This window comes from Coenobita brevimanus, chromosome 7 (assembly GCF_032717465.1).
Source record: "Coenobita brevimanus isolate Jiangsu-jjx chromosome 7, ASM3271746v2, whole genome shotgun sequence".
In the NCBI taxonomy this organism is placed as follows: Eukaryota; Metazoa; Arthropoda; class Malacostraca; order Decapoda; family Coenobitidae; genus Coenobita; species Coenobita brevimanus.
In genome coordinates, this window is record NC_136960.1 from 14291808 (window position 1) to 14311104 (window position 19297).

Below are 19297 nucleotides of genomic sequence, written 5' to 3' on the forward strand. Positions count from 1 at the left end.
CAAGGCAGTCTACCCGCGTGCGGCTCGAATTCACTACTTGAGTCAAGCGCTTTACCACTGAGCCGAATGAATTTGAATATGAAATAAAAAATAACTTGGTTATAACTCCCAAGTCCGAGATTTGCGAGTTGGAATCGCTAACATCTACATCAATGAAAGGTTTTGATATTCGACATAAATGGAACGTTGCTAAAAAAAACAGTTGGTAATCAATAAACGAAATGTAGAAACTCCGAGTACATTTCTTGTTTTCCAAGGCCATGATCCCCGCCCGCTTTCCCCAGGTCATGCCCCCATCCCGCCTTCACCTCAGCCATGCTGACGAGACTTAATCCCTGCATTCCCACCCTCGACACTCCACCTAGTCACACTTTACCAGTCACACTTTACCTCCACCACCCTCGACCGCTTTATTCCAGCTCACCCCTCTTTGGTGATCCTTGTCTTTGGTTGTTACATCGTGTTCTCAATTCATTAGCTTTTCTCTCGTCTTTGGTTGTTATATCGTGTTCTCAATTCATTAGCTTTTCTCTCGTCATCACTCTTATCTCTCTTGCCCTGACCTCTCTTCTTCACCCTTGCCTCGTATTATCTCCCACCCACCTCTCTTCATTCGTCCCACACATCTCCACTACCTTCACACTTCTCCTCCCTCTTACTTTTATTCTTATCTTTCTCTCAGTCCCTCACACCACCCTGGTATCTCAGTCACACCTCACAACACTCATATCTCTCATGCCACAGCATACTCTACATCCTCTATTCTCACTCTCATATCACTCCACATTTAAAAAAAATTCCGCTCTCTTCTTGCGACTTCGTCGCTTTTTATATTCATAATCTTGATCTCACTCAACTTTTCCCAACTCGTTCGCCACATTCTCATCCCTCATAGCCTTCATTCACACATCCTACGGCCCTCACTCACACCATCCTCACTCGGCACTCACACATCACCATCAACTCCCTTACACATCTCCTGGAAGTCCCTCATATTTCACCCTCCTTTCACCTCTCACGTCTCCTCCATCCTCTCTCTTGACCCCTTAATCTCACCCTCCCCCACGCACTTCACACCTCACCCCACCCTCACATCACTCTATCCTCTCACACTCCTATCCTCTCACACCTGATAATCATCATCTTGCCAACACCAGCAACACGGCTCCACAATGCAGTCGGGTCTGCATTCTCGAAACTAGGCCAAGAAAAAAAGCAGGCGACAGGGTAACTGAAAACCGTGATGAACAGCGGCCGAAGAAGCCACCAGCAAAATAATTACTGTGCTTCTGTTATTTATGTCGTTATTACTCGCGTCGTGCGTCACATGGCGGAGAATCATTGAAATTATCCAGATGGTAACCTAAATAAAAAGGGGGAGGGATGATGAGTACCGACTGCAAAAAATATGAATAAATAAATAAATAAATAAATAAATATTATGAATTCAAACATTCAAAATCGCACACAAATTGACAACGAACCAGAAATCAAGAAAATGTTGTTTGAATATGAAAATTTGTTTGGTCAGTGCCTTTATTGTTCCATTATATTTTTATGCTTTCTCACCTGGATTTTATTCCAGCTGTTCCATTTATGAAGGGGAACCAGGATGTAACAATGATGACGATGATAATATTTTTTGCTGTAACTATCATAAGAACGGGCTACAAAAAATATTACGAAATTATGCTGTGCCAAGCCTTGTAACCTGGCAAATCAACATTTTCGCGACGACAGAAACCAGGGTGTGCAGTCTGAAATATACTGCATCATACCAGCTTTCTTTTATTTATTTACTTTTACTGACAGTGTGAGAGAGTTGGCATAAGCTTATCAGACGACAAGTGTAATCAGAGTGGGGGAATTTCCAGCCTACCAGACCTAAATGAGAAAGGGAATAGACAATAATGACTTGGTGACTTGTAATCTGAGAGAAGGAAGGGGGAGGGAGGAAATGGGAAAAGGGAGAGGAAGGTGATGGCGGCACCAGCAGCACTAGTTGCATTCCCAGGTTCATCTGAATGGGAACCCGGTGGACTGCAGGTTGAAGTTGCCCTCTTCCTGCAGTTCACCATCCTCCTCTTAGGGATAGGGAGGGTGTTGAGGGATGTTTGTATAACTGGGCAATAAAGCTGTTCGGTCATATTGGTGCTACTGCATGAATGCATCCTCTCCAGCACCAAATAAGTAGTAAAGCAAGGAGATAAGGGAATAGGAAAATAGAGGGGAGAGGGGAGAGGTGATGAAAAGACGGGAACAAGACTTGAAGACGAGAGGAAATGGCGGAAAATAGTGGCATATAATCTGAGAACCACATACAATACAGTGGGACGCTGAGACTCGTTTGGTCTGCAATCCTGAGTGTGAAAATGGCCGAGCAGAGGAAATGAATATGACCGTTATTGTGGCGGGATGATTTAGTGCAGGAGAAGGGAAGAGAGAGACGACGAATAAGGATGGGGCAGAAGAGGGAAGGAGAGAGAGGGCGAAGAAGGTTGGGATAGAGGATGGACAGAGAGAGGACGAATAAGGACGGGATAGAGAAGGGACGGAGAGAGGACGAATAAGGATGGGATAGAGAAGGAACGGAGACAGGACGAATAAGGAAGGGACAGAGAAAGGACGGAGAGAGGAGAAATAAGAATGGGATAAAGGAGCGACAGAGAGAGAGAGGACGACTTAGGATGGATAGAGGGTATGCGTAGACGGAGGACGAATTAGGATGGATAGAGGATGGACGCAGACAGAGGACGATTAAGGATGGAATAGAGAAAGGACAGAGAGAAAAGACGAATAAGGATGACTAGAATGAGGGACGGAGAAGGGACAAACAACGATAGCATAAAGGAGGGACAGAGAGAGTTCCTTGTCTTGCAAATTGAAATACGAGTCCAGCCTGTGAATACATCTCTGAATGGATAAAGAAGGATGAGAACTTGTTATAATAAAATGATGCAAGAGGCAGTGTGGTCATCCCTCCACCACCATCACTAAACTGGATAACGTTGAGCACTGCATTATTATGACGCAAGTATCAACACAGACGACTGCTAATGAGGATTACCCAAAAAGAAGGCAGTCGATAAATTTTGCATACCCCAAATCCACCATCTTGAAGACACTGTAACAAACAAAACGGGGCCTTCTCCTACCGTGGATAATGAAGAATAAAACTGTGCCACTGTCAACCTTGCACTCATGTTTTTACAGCTCTTAATACTTGAGCGAGAAACAGCAGCTGCTAACTCCCAAGAACACTGGTGCTCTAATCTTTAAAGAGGTTAACGGGTAACTGAAGTTATGAGAATGAGTGAGGAGGACGGAGTGGCCTGGGCGGTGAGAACCTAAGGGATTTATTAGGTAATGAGATGCTGCACTGAGAAGGAAGGGTCATGAGGGTACACAGCAGCTGCAGATTACCTGACAGAGAGAGAGAGAGAGAGAGAGAGAGAGAGACTCGCACTTAACCACTGTAAATAAATTCAACTTAAAGTGCTTGAATCACTGGGCAAACAAGCAAACAGTTCTTGTCCCGTGCAGCGGCAGACGACAAAACTGAGAAATTCACACACACACTCACACAAACACTCTGGATTATAGCATACATGATGAGGACGGTGGCAGACATAGAGGTAGGAGTAGGTAGAGGCGGCATAAGGGATTAACCACGGGTAGGTCAGAGTGAGGCCGACAGACCTGACTCGACCAACATGGCGGCGACCCCTTTGACAGCTGTCTGACTTGGGTACGCTGACCCGGCGCGAGTGTTTTCTTAGTTGCAAACAGAAAAAATGAGGAAGAAAGTAGGTTATGAATGGAAGGAGAAAAGAAAGTAGTTAATGAATGAAAAAAAGGAAGCATTTAAGAACATATGGTAAAATGAAGGATGGAAGACAGATGATTTAAAATAATATACATCAGCACATTATGAAAAAAGTTTATATCTATTATTCTATATAATATTCAGCTTGACTTTACTAACTCCAGTCATATACATAATGTACACTTACAAATTATAATTCACTCTAAAGATACTCACCGGTGAAATGTAATGGATGGGTCAGATTTCTTATCTCCTCTTTCTTTACACCCAAATGCGGCACAGGTGGTGGGCATTTTTGGAGTCTTGGGTTATTCGATGGTGAGTTACAACTTAGGACAGAAGGTCTCACACCCACAGCTGAACTACAACTAAAACCAGAGGTAGAATGAATTCTACTTTGTTTCTGGCATTCTCCCTGAAGAATACCAGGTGGACACACAGCTGGAGGTATTAAAGGCTTAATAATCTCATGGCCACACCCACGGAGGTAGGATTAGGACTGTTACCTCTATGGGCACAGCCATAGAGGTAGGAGTGCACAGCAATCTTCGTCAAGTAGGTGTTGCCTTGACCTCTTGACTTGACCAATATGGCCGTTTGACAGTTCTTTGGCTTCACCGGAGCCTTCTCACGCCGACTCTACCCTAATCCTACCTCTATGGTGGCAGATGTGGTGGTGATAATGGTTGTAGCGAGGATGATGATGGTTGCAGCAGTGGTGGTGGTGGTGGTGGTGGTGGTGTTGGTGGTAAAGGAACAAGGGTGGAGTACCATATAGGTGAGGCAGGGAATGGGCGACGTGGGAGAGAGTGGAAGAGGAAAGAGGGGAAGTGGAGGGAGAAGGGATGGAGCAAGGAAGCTGAGGGAGAGAAGATGGGAGGAGTAGACTGTAGCACCAGTCGAGCAGGGCAGTACTCCCGAGGTGGATGGAAAGCTGATGACAGGGAGTGCTGGAGCTCCCGTTTCATCAGCCCTCAGGACTAGTTCCTGACCATCCCCCTTTGCTGAACTTTTTCAGTGTCTCAGTTACACAGAGAGTAGGCCAGCATGCTCTCCAGTACAAATTTCTCTATCTATCTTCACCAAACTACATGCACAGTACACACTACACTTCCTACTCAAAATTAACCAAAAATGGCGTTGATTCACCCAGCCTCGGAGTCCCCAGGGGGGGGGACCATAAATGCCCCCGCCATCTGCCCCTCTCCCGGTGACGACTCGAGGTGCCTGGAACCACTGTCTGACTCTCTTCTTCTTCATTTCTGCAACATTCGCGGCCTTTCATCTAACTTTCGCTCTGTTGAGCACCACCTCTCCTCCTCTAAACCTCACCTTCTTTTTCTAACGGAGACTCAGCTGTCTGAGGCAACTGACAGCAAACCCTTTTCTGTATCCTCCTACTTTCTCTATACTCATTTCAAAGCCAAAGGTGGCTGTTGTGTATACATACGCAACGACTTATCTTGCTCTCGTGTTCCTGAACTTGATTCTTCTGAATTCTCCACTCTCTGGCTTCGGCTTTCCTGTCATTCTCTGACTAAATATATCTGTGCTGTTTACTTATCCCCTAATTCTACTGACTATCAAAAATTCTTCGACTATCTTACTTCTACGATGGAACACATTCTGTCCATTTCTCCTTTCTCTGAAATCTCCATTCTCGGAGATTTTAATGTTCACCACCACCTTTGGCTCTCCTCTCCTTTCACGGATCCACCTGGTGAACAAGCCTACATCTTTTCTATCCTTAATGACCTAGAGCAGCTTGTACAGCACCCTACCCGTATCCCTGACCGCCTTGGAGAGAGCTCCAACATACTTGACCTCTTCCTCACAACCAATCCTTCTGCTTACTCTGTTAATCTTTTCTCTCCGTTGGGCTCCTCCGATCACAACCTTATTACCTTAACCTGTCCTATCGCTCCAGTACGGCTCATGGACCCTCCAGGGAAACGTCGTCTCTGGCATTTTGGAGCTGCGAACTGGGAGGCCCTCAGGCAGTACTTCTTTTGATTTTCCCTGGAATGATTATTGCTTCCATGGCCGTGAGACATCTGAGTGTGCCTTGCGCATTACGGAGGTTATTCTCTCGGGCATGGAAGCATACATTCCTTTCTCATATCCTTTGACTAACGCAAGAAAGCCTTGGTTTAATCACGCTTGTTCTAATGCTGTCCGCAACAAGGAGAGGGCCTACAAAAGGTACCGGAGCCAACCCACCCCTGAATCACATAATCTTTACGTTTCTGCCCGGAATCGTGCTAAGTCTGTTCTTCGTTCTACTAAAAATAATTTCATCCATACTAAATGCTCTCAACTCTCCAACTCGAATTCTTCTCGCTCCTTCTGGCACCTTGCCAAAAATCTTTCTAACAACTTTACCTCATCATCCTTCCCTCCTCTTTTCTACTCTGATGGTTCTGTAGCTATTTCTTCTACTGATAAAGCAGATCTCTTCGCACAGACTTTCTCCTCCAATTCCACCTTAGACGATTCCGGTGCTGTTCCTCCATCACTTCCACCCTCTGACTTCCTCATGGCTGACATTAAAATTTCTTCAGTTGATGTATTTTCTGCCATTACTGGCCTCAGTACTAACAAGGCATATGGGCCTGATGGAGTCCCTCCTGTTGTTCTCAAAAACTGTGCTTCTGTGCTTACACCCTGCCTAGGCAAGCTATTTCGCCTTTGTCTGTCAACTTGTACCTTTCCTTCTTGCTGGAAGTTTGCTCTCATTCAGCCAGTCCCAAAGAAGGGTGACCACTCCCAACCCTCCAACTATCGTCCAATTGCTTTAACGTCCTGTATTTCAAAAGTTTTCGAGTCAATTCTTAATAAAAAAATTTTAAGGCATCTTTCCTATCACAACCTTCTTTCCGATCGTCAGTATGGGTTCCGTCAGGGACGCTCCACTGGCGATCTTCTCACCTACCTTTCAGACTCCTGGTCATCCTCCTTTCGGGACTTTGGCGAAAGCTTTGCCATTGCACTTGACATCTCAAAGGCTTTCGATCGAGTCTGGCATAAATCTTTAATTTCCAAACTGCCCTCCTACGGTTTCTATCCTTCTATCTGTGCCTTCATCGCTAGCTTCCTTTCTGGTCGTTCTATAGCCGCTGTCGTAGACGGCCATCGTTCTTCTCCTAGATCTATCAACAGTGGTGTTCCTCAGGGCTCTGTCCTATCACCAACTCTCTTCCTTTTATTCATCAATGATCTTCTAAGCTGTACATCTAACCCTATCCACTCATACGCTGATGACTCCACCCTTCATCTTTCCATTCGGTTCCCGCAACGCCCATCTCAACAGTTACTTCAAGAAACAAGGGATGAGGCTATGGCACACCTAATGTCTGACTTGGCTCATATCTCTGACTGGGGTAAAAATAATATGGTTGTCTTTAATGCATCTAAGACTCAGTTCTTACACCTATCAACCCGACAAAATCTTCCACAGGTATACCCACTAATGTTTAATAATATTCAGATTAATCCTGCATCATCCTTGAACATGCTTGGGGTTTCATTTACTCGGGACTTATCTTGGAAAGATCATATTACATCTCTTGTAAAATCTGCTTCCAAGAGATTGGGTGTGCTAAGCCGACTCCGCTCTTTCTTTACCCCTGCACAATTGTTGACTCTATACAGAGGTTTTATCCGCCCCTGTGTGGAGTACAACTCTCATGTGTGGGGAGGCTCCCCACATACAGCTCTTCTCAATAGGGTGGAGTCAAAGGCTTTTCGTCTCATTAACTCTCCTCCTCTTACTGACTCCCTTCAACCTCTGTCTCTTCGCCGCACTGTTGCATCTTTATCTCTTTTCTATCGCTACTTTAATGGTCACTGCTCCTCTGAACTGTCTGCTTGCATTCCTCCACCTCTACGACGGGCGCGTAGCACCCGTCTGGCAGCAAACTCTCATCCCTTTTCTGTCCAACTCTCTAATGCAAGAGTTAACCGTTACTCCCAGTCTTTCATTTATGCAACAGGTCAGCTCTGGAACTGTCTCCCTCTGTCTGTATTTCCTCCTGCCTATGATCTCCAGTCTTTCAAACGTAGTGTGTCCAGGCATCTCAAAATGATCGGATCTTGAATTTGGCTCTCTATTGTATTTTGTTTTTCTCTTGGAGGGAACTGTTACTGCGGGCTCATGGCCTTTGGTTCCTTCTTCCTCGCATAAAAAAAAAAAAAAAAAAAAAAAAAAAAAAAAAAGTAGCAAGAAAAACAGTGCAAATGATGAGTGCAAGGGAAAATTATAAGCAATAAAAGAAAAGCTGAAAGAAACAACGAAATGAGTAATGTAGAGAAAAGAAAACGAAACTCTGTGAAGAAACGGGGTGGAGGGGGATGTGGAGAGACTGAATACGACAGTGGAATGGGATGGAAGACGATAAATGTAAGAAACAAGGGGAGAAGAAGAGGGGAAAAGAATGATTGGGGGAAAAAACTGAATGAATAAAGAAGACGGAGTTGAACTGCAGGAAGTAGGAGAGAAGGTAATAAAAGAAGAATGAGTAAAAGGAGAAGGACAGGAATCAAGGAAACTGTCGGACATGCGAGAAGGGGAGGGGAAGACAGTAAGATGACAGACAGGGATAAAGGGAAGGGAAGGAATACCAAAGGAATAACGAAGGAAGGAGCAACGAAGAAGACGGAATGAGTATCGTACAAGAGAATTAGGAAAACGTTAGCCTACTACTCTCTCACTTTCAGTCTCAGAGAATGTATCACCTATTACCTACATACGTACACGAAAATAATTAATGAGTATCAGAACGTCCAGTTCAATGAGAATTGCTCGGTAAATGGTCACTCAAAAATACTGAAATATAAACTGATGACTGACCACCTGAAATGCATGATAGATTAACCTGACTGTTTAGGAGGTGAAGGACAGATGGACAGCAACAGTGATGGCAAAAACATAATGGATGAAGACATACAATTCTACAGCAAAAAAACTGATGATAGCAGATGGAATAATTAAAAACTAAAGGCCGACGAAATACACTGTTAAATGATTGGCAGATGAATATTTATACAAAATTATAAGTTCTAGATTACTGAAAAATAATTCTGTCCGAAGATCTGGTGTTTACTGACACGTAGAATAAGTTGAACGACGGTGACCTAACCATGAGTAAAACAAGAAGTGACTATCTTCAAAGACCTACGGCGAAACTGTGCATCAGCTGATGCAACAGCTGACATGTCAAATCAGCTCAAAGTCTCAAGCTGAGCAACTTCGTATTTCATAAGAAAGTCGCTAAAATGCCTCCTTATAGCCGAAATTGAAAATCGCCTAACAGTAAAGTGATGCGTCACCTGATGCAACAGCTGGTATATTAAATCAACTCATATTTTCAAGCTAAGCAACTTTGTATTTCATAAGAAAATTTCTCAGAGCTCTCCAAGAACTGATATTCGAACTTTCCTTGAAGGAGGAAAAAAAAAAAAAAAGATCCCCAGGTATACCACTTATAAACCTTTCGGCTTCGCCGCAGGTAAAAAAATATTAATGGCTGATAATTTATAGGAATACGATGGTTATAAACTGGATGTTAAGATCGTGGATATATACTTGACAGAGGAAAATTGATAGATGGACCTATTGTAAAAAAAAAAAAAATCTAAATACTCACTAGTGAGAAGACTTAAAGTCTGAAAATAAAAAATGCATCATCTATATTATAATGATCCAATTTCTGTATGTTTGTTTGTTTGTTACCACAACACAGTAAAAACAGCGCAATGCAGCGCAATTTTTGTTAAAGCAAGGTACCGTTAAAATGCTTTAACTTCAAGAATGAAACTATTTCCGGTCCAGTCGGGCCACCGGTTCCAGAGTTAGGACTCATTTCTGGCCTTTTGCTCCAGTTTTAGTATTTGCTTTTAGTGGAGGGGATGGATTCGTTCTTGTTCCAGCACTGAAATCACCAGCATGACAGAAGAAAGAAGAGTGACATGTTTGTTGTATTACCACTCTCTCGCCTCTCCTTCCTCCCTCCTTATACTTCTAAAATTGTATACTATAAGGCTATAGCATAATTTAATATAATAGCAAACACTACTGTCCTGCCCCTCTCTCTCTTTTCTCAAAGGGTGTCCCATTAGGATAAAAATAAAGGGAAAATTCCTCTCTCCGTCTAGCCCATGGAATGAGTAATTCAAATTTTTGTTACCGTTCGACTGAAACTAGGAACTGACCTGACGTCGAGCAGGGGCCACCGAAGGCGGCGTTTAAGCAAGTAAATAACAGTGAGGGAAAAATGTAGTATGTCTAGCGAAGGAAACTGTACGAAAAGATACGCTGGAAATATGGTTTATCTTCATACCGTACCTTTATTAGGGAAAATGACTTTAAGAGAAAAAAAAGTTCAAAACAACAGTAGACGCTACTGGCTCTCTGTTTGCAAGTATTCTCCAAGATTAAATGTCTGAGCATGTGTGTGTGTGTGTAAGAGAGAGAGAGAGAGAGAGAGAGAGAGAGAGAGAAAGAGAGAGAGAGAGAGACAGAGAGAGAGAGAGAGAGAGAGAGAGAGAGACCTTTGAAGTGAACTGAACTATAACTTATGAAGATGACAAGCAGGTTCACCTACATTCTATGAACGATGATAATAATCTGTTCTCATTATGAGGCAGCCCCGGTGACAACTTCTCAACAATACACCTCTATATTAGGTGCAGAAAGAGGTAGGGTGGGGGTGAGATGAGGTGAGAGACCCCGTCTGGCCTTTCCATCCCTCACCTCACGTCCTCCTGTCACCACCGACTCCTTCACGCCCCTCCATAATTTATTTATTCTCCAATTACTCGCCCTTTGTCTCCCCTACTTTCCTTTCCTCATCCCTTCCCTCTTATTTCCGTCTTCCAATATCCTTCCTCTTTCGTCTCTTACCCCTATCCCACGCCTTTAGTTTGCCTTTCTTGTTATTTACATTTTTTTTTCTTCATCAGACCTCCTACAATCATTCCTCTACCACATTTTCTCTCCATTTCTTCCCTTCTCTTTCCAGCTCTCTCCACCAGGTTCTTGTATCCCCCACATACGGTCACTGATGTTAATAGTACCTTCCACATGTCATTTTATGTTTTTTCCTTGGTGCCTGTGTTTATTTTACATTCTGCTATGGGGATGAGTGATGGTGTGAGAGTGAAGGGAATATAAATCTCTCTCTCTCAGGTACAAAACTTTTAGATCCTGCATAATTTTTCTTAATCATCGAGTACATCTATGTTTTGCATTTTACTAAGAGGATGAGTATTGGTGTGAGTGATGGAGTATTAACTTAAACTCTCTCACACAGGTGCAAAACAAAAGAAGTAGTTTAAGCATTCTAAAGATGTGTGTGTGTGTGTGTGTGTGTGTGTGTGTGTGTGTGTGTGTGTGTAATTCACCGGGTCGGTCAGGATCACTTGATGATCGTGATCGTCAGCTTTTACCCTCCCGGAAGGGAGCTGAGAGCTCATATAGTCCGATCTATGGGCAAGGCTGTGACCTTCACACACGCACACACCCGTCCCCTTGCTCAAGGGGGACAGTAACCACCCATTTCGTCAGTGAAACTTTTCGCAACCTGAGCGAGGCGCGAACTCCCGCCCACCAGTTGGCAAGCGAGAGCGTTACCACTGCACCAGCGTGTGTGTGTGTGTGTGTGTGTGTGTGTGTGTGTGTGTGTGTGTGTGTGTGTGTGTGTGATAATACCGTCACATCTCGCCACCCATCGATATTTCTATAAGGACGCCAACCTGACTTAAATTCAACATTCTGATGATGCGAAGGGACACATGTTTACCGAAATTTCACCTATTCTCTCTCTCTCTCTCTCTCTCTCCCTCTCTCTCAATTTACCTCTTTTTCTGCCACAGTAATATTCTACTGACAACATTAAAAGTCGTTTGGATAAGTATCTGGCTTCTAATCCACCATTCACCACGTTCAATGCTGAAAAATAGATATGATTGATTATTATTCGTGTAATCCAGATCATGGAGAATATGGCAACAGTATAACATCACGAGTAGTTACAGTACTTTTCCTTTAAAGAATTGGATTTGGATAGTGCAGTATATAGTTTTCTAGTAATTCCTTCTTAGGGCATTTCCGAGAACAGTTTACCTGTAGTGCATGGTGATCCTTCTCCAGATTTTGCTGAAGCGTTTGGTTTTATCCTTGGCTAATATTCTCGTCTGTTAAGGGAGCTTCCTAACACCTATTCCTCAGCGATTTATTTTTGGATATGGCTGGTTAATATTCTTTTGTACATTATTTAGGCATACTATAGCGACAGTGCATGGACATATTTAACACAAAAAAGGAGAGTATGGTGCAGTAAACAGAACTAGAAATATGACCATAGGACATGAATACCCCGCCGTGGGTTATCAAGAAAATGAGCTAAACGCAAAATCAAGAAATGTGAGGTCAAGCTCATACGGAAAGTCAAGGTCATCAAAGTTTGGCACAGTTGAAATGCTCTCGCCAATATGTATCTGTGTATGAAGTTTAATGACGGTATCTTCAACAGCTTTTCCAGAAATGAACTAAACACAAAACGAGACGGACAGACGGACGGACGAACATGATCAACACTATATGCCCCGGCCATATACATGGCGGGGCTTAACAAAACCTTAGGAAAAGGTGTTACAGTACTTCCTCAACTCATTAAATAGTTACCTAGTTACAGCCTACACTATAACAAACAACCTCAAAGAGTCGGCAGGTCTGTTATTGTTTGCTTTCCTTAGTACTCCTCGTCATTTCTTGCTTACACAGGCAGCCTACATGCAGAAGCATACAGAAATACAAACAAACAGGCAGATTACACAAAGAAAAGTGTGAGCGCATGTAAGCGCGCGCGCGCGCACACACACACGCACGCACACACACACACACACACACACACACACACACACACACACACACACACACACACACACACACACACACACACACACACACACACACACACACACACACACATTCAATCCTGGAGAGTGGTTGTCACTATAAACCTCGATCTAACAACGTCGAAAACAACATATTTAGACACTGCTTGAATGCCAAACAGGAGACCGTCACCATACCAATCCAACAGCTTTGTGGTGGTCGGGTTAGCAGGAGGGAAAACTAGTGTGGGTTAAGAAAGCAGGATAGGGAGGTGGACAGGGATGGAGGGAGGTTGGGATCTGAGGTGGAGAGGGGTGGAAGAGAGGAAAGAGAGGGAAGTGGACAGGTGTGTAAGAGGGATAGGAGGCATGACGACAGGGGTGGAAGAGGTCTAGGGCAGGAGGTGGACAGAGATGGACGAGGGCAGGAGAAGGAGATGGACTGGGGTGGAAGAAGGTAGGGAGGGAGGTGGATAGGGGCGGAAGAGAGTAGGGAGGGAGGTGGACAGGGTGGTAGAGGGCTTGGGAGGAAGATGGAAAGGGATGGAAGAGGGCAGGGTGCAGGTGGATAGGAGTGGGAGAGGGCAGGGGGAGATGGATAGGGGAGGAAGAGGGCAGAGAGCGGGAGATAGGGGAGGAAGAGGGCAGGGGGAGGTGGATAGAGGTGGGAAAGGGTAGGGAGGAAGAGGGCTGGGGGAGATGGATAGAGGTGGAAAAGTATAGGGGAGGGAGGTGGACAGAGTTGGGAGAGGGCATGGGAGGAAGGCTGATAGGGGTGGATGAGGGCGGAGAGGGAGGGGGACAGGGGTAGAAAAAGGTAGGGAAGGGAGGAGGATAGAGGTGGTAAACGGTAGGAAAAGAAGGACTGAGCTCTGAGGAAGGGTGAAACAGGATGGTGATGCAGACAAAAACGGAGAACAAGAATGCAAGGAACAGCTACTAACAACAAACAAAGTTGTCTTTTCAAAGTGCCAGGGATCCCAATTAACACTGACAACACGATCAAGCAAAGGTGTTCTTCTAGGCAAAATGAAAGCATTTGGCCTTAGCTTAACTGTCTGGCATTAGTAAAGTCAAAATATAAAGACATACACAATTGGCAGAGGATAACATAATCCTCGGTAAATATACTCCTGGTAGTACTGATGATTACGATACAATAAGAAAGATGTTGATGTTGCGGTAAAGGTCAGGGAAAAGAATAGACAGCGTGTAGTACTTAGCATCATAAAGCCCACAGTAACATATGACGGATAATTATCAGTCCAGCCACACCCACAACACGGCGGCCAGGTCTGCATTCTCCACACCTTCACCTCATAATTCACAAATAGAAACGAGAGAAGGTAATTGAAAACAGTGATAAACGGCCACAGAAACACAAACCAAGAATACGACTTCTGCCTCACCCGAGCGACACAGACTGGTACGGAAAAACAGGGAGTAATCGAATCTTCAACATGAAAAAGTGTACTTTAAATTGGCATTACCAGGCAATGACCAGAGACGACAAGTGTAATCAGAACGAAGAAATCTATTAGCTCGCCAGACAAGAAGGAAAACGGAGGGAGGAACGAAGATAGGATGGGGCTGAGATGGAGAGAAGAAGGCAGCAAAACAAATGAGTAGGGGAAGGAGTGACGGAGACAGAACAGGACGTTAAGGGAGAAAGAAGAGAGTAAATGGAAGGAGTTAGGAAAGGAAATGGAGGAATGGAGGGAATGAGGGGAGAGAAGAGAAGGGAAGATAGGATGAGAACGGGTGGAGAAAGGAAACGAAGGGAACATGGAATAAACAAAAGAGAAATAATAAAGAAGAGGAGAACAGAGAGAGGGAGGGAACAAAGGAAAGAGAGAAAGGAACGTTAGGAAATGGAGAAAAAAATAATCATCAGGCTAAGAACTGTATACAGTGGCGAAGGAAGACATGTTTGGCCTGCAGCCTTAGGTGTGATAATGGCCGGGTGGCGACAAAAGATATAGCTTTTTTATTGTGGCGGGGTGATGATACTGATGTGGAAGTGAAAGGAAGAGGAGGGGAAGGGGAAGGAGAGGGGAAAGGGAAGGTGAAGGGGAAGAGGATGGGGTAAGGAGGTGAAGGTGACGGGAGAAGAGGGTAAAGGGAAAGGGAGAGTATGGAAAAGGGACAGGGGCGAGAAGAGAAAGTGGAGAGGGGAAGAGGACAAGAGCAGAGTGGAGAGGGAGGAAGTGAAGGGAAAAGGGAGAGAGTTGGGGAAGGATATAGTAGGGCAAGAGGGGAAGAGGAGAGGGAAAAAGGAAAAAGGGAATGAGGATGAGGAGGAAAGAGGGAAAAAGGGAAGGGGAAGAGGACGGGAAAAGGAAAGGGAGAGAAAAGGAAGAAGGGGAAAGAATAGAAGAGGGGAGAGAAGAGAAAAAAGAGAAGGGGAATAGTGAGGAAGAAGAGGTTCAATGGTACGCCTCTTCCAATAACTCCATGTGATGCTGTCAGTAATCTCGCCTATACCCGTCAGTAGGAATCATACAAATGTACACACACACAAAGAAAACAGAGACAGACAACCAACCAACTTAACAAACAAAAACAACAGATATACAGCCTCCTTCCATCTTCGGGGTTGGAGATAAAAACTGTCCCTCTATCAGACTTGTATTCGTCTTTTCACGCCTCTTAAACCTTAGCGAGACACACCAGCTGCAGAAGCTTCCAAAACGGTGGTCGTCTAATCTTCTGTAAGCCAAAACTGCCTTATGTTAGTCAGGTGTTGGAAGGTAACTGGAAGTTGCGGAACTGGCTAATCAGGATAAGTAGGCTGTGTGGTGGGGAAGGGGTGGTAGGGAAGTAGAACCTAATGAATATATTGGGTAATCGGTGGTCATGCAAAAGGAAGATGGGGGAATATAAAGTCGCTGGAGATATCTAGACTCTAACGGGTCTAAACCTAACCTCTTCCAATCTAACTTAATCTAACCTAAACTAACATCTCTAAAACCTAATCCATTCTAGCCTAACCTACCTTGACGTAACGTAACATAATCTAGCCTAATCAAGCCTAACTTAACTTGAATTCTGTTTATACGGTGCTTGATCCTTCATTTTTTCATCTCTTTCACTTGCACTTTATCTCATTCACTTTACCCCCTTCCTCCATCTTCAATCATTTACATTTCCACACATTTACATGTTGTCACCTTCACTCCAACAGTCCCTTTTCCTTCGTCCTTTTCTTATTACCATACTTAACATCACCCGAAATGTCAACCCATAACTTATTCTTCCACTGTCTCCTCTCTTCATTTTCTAATCTCCTTGCCATCTCAGTGTAGTTCTTGTTCATTCTTTCCTTTAAAGGTTCTTTCTAGTTCCTTCTTCAACCTCCATTCCTCTCTCATGTCCACCTATCCCACCTCCGCCAATTCTTATTTTCTCTCCCTTCCTCGGTTGAGTAATGACCACCCTCGTCTCTCCTCCATGACCCTCTGTTATCCTGCCTTTGAACCAGCATTTGCTCGCTGTAACTCACTGTCCCTCCTTATTCAGTCACTCTAATGGTGGGTGTCTTCTATGATCATTAAAATCCACTGGAGGTAGCAACAGTGAAATACAGAGTACGCTGTTATGCTGCACAGGTTAATGGAGGACTGTAATGGGGGCTTCTAAGGCCTTCACCATGAGAGGTCTCTGATAAACTGAGGAAAACTGTCAGAGATGGCACGAACAAATCACAGGAAAAGTTGTACCTAAATCTCCTCTCCCTCTTTGGATCACATGGGCGACTTACAAACACTTCACCACCACCACCACAGTGTCCATCCACTGGCCACTCCATAACCACCAGGGCCACAGTGTCCATCCACTGGCCACTCCATAACCACCAGGGCCACAGTGTCCATCCACTGGCCACTCCATAACCACCAGGGCCACAGTGTCCATCCACTGGCCACTCCATAACCACCAGGGCCACAGTGTCCATCCATTGGCCATTCCATAACCACCAGGGCCACAGTGTCCATCCACTGGCCACTCCATAACCAGCACCACCAGCGTCCATCCACTGGCCACGTCACAACCAGATACTCACATCGCTTCACCAGGTGGTTAACAACAACCTTGGGTACGACTTTTTTCCTCAGGTGACTAGGGGGCTGGGCAGCGTATAAATAAAGAGCGTCAAGGTGTCCCTCATCATGACAACAGTTTGGTGGGTTTAAAGCAATTAAAAGATAAGAGACAGAATAAACATCCAAACAGGTACAGCAAACATTAACCCAGCACTTTTACAAACTGCTGATTTCAAGGTAGGTAAATTTAATCAATGTCAAGCCGTCTTCCCCAGGTAAGTGACTGGATGAAGTTAAATTAAGTAGAGTCCGTAGGCAAATTCAACATCCAAACTAGTACCATGAAAATCTATCCACAGTAACAAGAAAAAAACAGTTCTTTTATATTGAGGTATAGTCGCTCCAAAAAGTATGCTTAACCAGAAAATATATGGGTGATCAACGTTAGTCTTTGCGTTCTCTCAACAAATAAGTACCTCTAGTGGATAACGTATTTCAGATGCAAAACTGTTTTCTTTATGATGCGTGGACGAAAATAGGATTCATACACTTATAAAACGTGGAAAGTTGCTGGATAACTTTTCAGACGCTTCACTCATTCTTTCAAAATGTAAAGACAAATAAATAAAAATAATAATAGTAATAATCTATCTATTGCCAGACGCCAAAATCCTGTTTGGGGTGGTCACAAAAAAATCGCCTCCAAGTCGCCGTCCCCCGCCATTTCACTGCCCTGCTCCCAACTCACACCCCCCTCTCTCATATACCTATCCACCCCATCCCTCCATCTCATCCTCGGCCTCCCCTTCCCTCTTCCCCCCTTCACCTCACTCACAGACACTCTCTTCGTCAGTCTCTCACCCTCCATCCTCTCCACATGGCCAAACCACCTCAGTGTGTTCCTCATAACGCTTCTTATCACATCCACATCCGCACCACAACGTTCCTTTATATCCTCATTCGTCAGCCTGTCTCTCCATGTGACTCCACAGGCTCCTCTTAAATAACTCATTTCCACTGCTCTCAATCTTGACTTGTGTCCTTCCAACAACGTCCAAGCTTCACTTCCATACGTTAGAGTTAGTATCACAATACTGTCATGTAGTAACTTTTTCACTTCCATGCTCACTTCCCTGTTTCTTATCACTGCTTTCAAAGAACCAGCAACCTTTCTTCCCTGCTGTACCCTTTCAAGCACCTCACCCTCCAAACCTCCATCCTTACTCATCACACTACCCAAGTACTTAAACGTACTCACTTTTTCCAATTCCTCACCATCCAACCTCGCTGTACATTCACTGACTTCACCTCTCTCAAAGACCATCACCTTACTCTTCCCAACATTCACCTTTAGATTCCGTTCCTTACACACTCTCCCAAACTCATCCACCAAGGCTTGCAGCTCCCTCAACAACACAGTATAATCCGCAAACAACAGTACAGGGAGTTTCCAAACACTATCCTCTCTCACCAGGGCCACTGCAACATTCACTACCCTACCTTGTACCTCTTTTATTACCCCATCCATGTACAGATTGAACAACCATGGACACATGACACATCCCTGTTTCAACCCAACCTTCAAAGAAAAAAATTCACTTAGTTCACCATCTACTCGCACTGCAGCCTTAGCACCATCATACATACTCTTCACAGCATTCAACAACTTCCCATCTACTCCATATATTCTTAATACTTTCCACAATCCTTGTCTATCCACCCTGTCATATGCTTTCTCCAAATCCATGAAAAGCCGCATACAACTTCTTTCCCTTCTCTAGAAACTTTCCCACTAAAGAGCTAAGAATGAATACCTGATCTACACAACCTCTTCCCTTCCTAAAGCCTCCCTGTTCTTCTCCAACTAATTCCTCTGTTCTTTTTCTAACTCTGTCAATAAGTATCCTACCATACACTTTTCCTATTATACTAAGAAGACAAATGCCCCTATGATTACCACACACTTCTTTTTCCCCTTTTCCTTTGTACAAGGGAATAATTATACCTCACTTCCAATCCTCTGGGACTCTACATTCCTCCCAAGCCAATCTGCATATCTTCCACATCCATTCTACTACTATCTCTCCCCCATGCTTCAGCATTTCACCACACACTCCATCAATTCCTGGGGCTTTCCCCAGTTTAACTTTCTTCATTGCTTCCACAACTTCTATCCTACTGATTTCTTCCTGTCTTCTCACCTCCCTCCTTCTCCCAGCCATTCCCCAGCCACTTAAACTCGCATTACTTCCATCCTGTATGTTCAACAATTCCTTAAAGTGTTCTCTCCATCTGCTCACTTTTTCTCCTTCTCCACTAGTAATCTACCATTTTTATCTTTCACTCCCCTGCTAACCTCACTTCCACCCTGTCTTACTCTCTTCACCTCTTTCCAGAACATTTTCTTACAGTCCCTCCACTTTACACTCAAATTCCTTCCAAATTCCTCATCCACTCTCTTCTTACTCCCTCTTACTAATCTTTTCACCTCTCTCTTTCTTTCTACATATAACTCTCTCTTCCGCCTCTCAACTTC